This window comes from Petaurus breviceps, unplaced genomic scaffold, assembly GCF_028583685.1.
Source record: "Petaurus breviceps papuanus isolate PSGF00001 unplaced genomic scaffold, PetGlider_PUasm1.0 90731, whole genome shotgun sequence".
Lineage (NCBI taxonomy): Eukaryota > Metazoa > Chordata > Mammalia > Diprotodontia > Petauridae > Petaurus > Petaurus breviceps.
In genome coordinates, this window is record NW_027187325.1 from 2,268,005 (window position 1) to 2,270,504 (window position 2,500).

The window sequence follows — 2,500 nt, forward strand, 5'->3', positions numbered from 1 at the left end:
GTGTGTGTGTGTGTGTGTGTGTGTGTGTGTGTGTGTGTGTGTGTGTGTGCAATGTCTGAGGCTGGATTTGAACTCAGGTCCTCCTGACTCCAGGGCTGGTGCTCTATTCACTGCGCCACGTAGCCGCCCCTTTAATATATATATTTTTTAACTTATTGACTGATTGATTGTCTGAGTAACTGTAGACTCCACAGAGGAGGAAAAGAACAAATAAGCATGAAATGGCCTCATGGCCCATGATAGTATGATAGATATGATAGAAACTTCACTCACCAGTACTGTGATTTTATAAGTTTTGTAATTAAATTGTTGGAGAAGAAAACAACTCAGGAGAGACCTTCCAAATTGTTTTAAGTGCTCAGATATAGCGCATTTCTGTTTGTTGTTACTTTTTCTGTCTTATATCCTTGTTAGCCTAGTGCTTGAAAAGTATCTGAGAAACTTTTGAGAGACAATAGGTAGATTCTATTGTTCTGAAGGGGAACCCTATTTGAGTCATAACACATTGTTAAATTATTATAGAGTGGCCCCAAGATTTGACACAGTCCATAGTATCAGGGTTAAATATCTGGCATAAGGGAATATATAAATAATTTTATTAACTGAAAATTAAAGGGGGGATCCTACAGCACAGCTCTCATCTTTTCAATGACTTTTTTTTTTTTGCTTTTTGGAGGGGAAGGCAGGGCAGTTGGGGTTAAGTGACTTGCCCAAGGTCACACGGCTATTTTGTGTGTGTGTGTGTTAAGCGTCTGAAGCCAGATTTGAACTCAGTTCCTCCTGACTCCAGGGCTGGTGCTCTATTCACTGTGCCACTTGGCCCCCCCTTTTGAAGGTCCCTTAATAAGTCTTCCAAGGCATTCCCACTATTACTGACAATCACAGATCTAAAGCAGGACCTCAGGGTTCTTAGTTCCTTAGACTCAGCACTGTTGACTTTTGTCTCCCTAGGCCACACAGAGGAATGGTCATACATACCTCTTTCTTCTGCCTCGCCTCACCACTCCTTTCCTAGTACAAATGAATTTGCTCTACATTCTGGAATTCCTACTTATGACTCTTTATAACCATCTGAAGAAATTATATGGGGGCCGGGGTGGGGCACTAATAACAGAATTCATGTTTATTCCACAAAAGTAGGAGAGGAAGGATCAAAATATAGGCAAAATGGTATGGTGCATATGCATGCATACACATACTCTAACAGAGGCACAAACATGGGGAATAACAGCCTAGGTAAATTAATCTCAGGAAATTAGGAAAAATGAAATGTATGCTATTTAGCAAGAGCTGCTGAAATTAATACGAAAGAATCCAGCCTTGGGGCTTTTCTGAATTATGGTTAAATTCAAAGAGATTTCAGCTGCTTCACAAAACCAATGCAGGGGACCTTTCCGTTGGCCCCAGAGATTTCTCTTTTCAATTATTCCACTAACCTTTCCTGATCACTGAGCTCCTGCTAAAGGCACAAAGCTTCTTGAACCCTGCTGATCCCTCATCTTGCATGTGTCCCATGGACTGGGAGATCTATCACATTTAAGCCATAATTACATTCCATTATTTTCTTCCAGTTCCAATGTAACTGAAGGGCTGTTTCTGGAATCTACATCTGCTTTGTCTTTCCTTTCTACTCCCCCTTTTTATAGGAAAGAAAGAAGAAAACCAGCACTTACTATGGGCCAGGAATGCACTAAGTGCTTTACAAATATTATCTCATTTGCTCCTCACAACTACCCTGGGAGGGAGGTGCTGTCTTCATCCCCATTTTGCAATTGATGATACTGAGACAAATAGAGGTTAAGTGACTTGCCCACGCCCATAGTCAAAAAGCTAAGAAATTGTCTGAAGTTGGATTTGTACTCAGTTTTTTTCTGATTACAGATTCATTACTTTATCCTCTATAACACCCAGCTACTCCAGCTTCATCCCAAAAGAGAATGTCTCTAGAGTTATCTTATAGAGGAATAGAACATTGCCAGTGAAAAGTAACTAGAAGTATAAATAAAAGGAAATGGTTGAAAAGCAGTATGGACAAGTAGTTAGAGAACTGGTCTTAGAGACATGAATAAGTAAGAATTTTGGTCCAGCTCATACCGTTTGTGAGAACTTGGGCGAATCACTTAACTACTCAGTGTTCTAGACAATTCTCTAGGCCTTAAACTGCAGAGAGTGTGCTAATCTGTATTACTCAGAAGAATTTCCTCATCTACTGTAATCTTCTCTAAGTCATGTGCCCCACGTTATGGTATCTGTCTCCCCCCCTGGCCCTTGAACTGAATGGAGCCTTCTGACTCAAAGTGTTCCACTCTGAATATTCCAGATCAAGTTTATTGGTCCATAACACAAACAGTCAAAAAGCCTCCAGGTTTTAGGAATTTGGGGCACAGCTTGAGCTTTGCTTTTCTTTGTTCAGTCATTTTTCAGTCATGTCTGATTCTTCATGACCCCTTGTGGGTTTTTTTGGAAAAGATACTGGAGTAGTTTGCCATTTTCTTCTCCA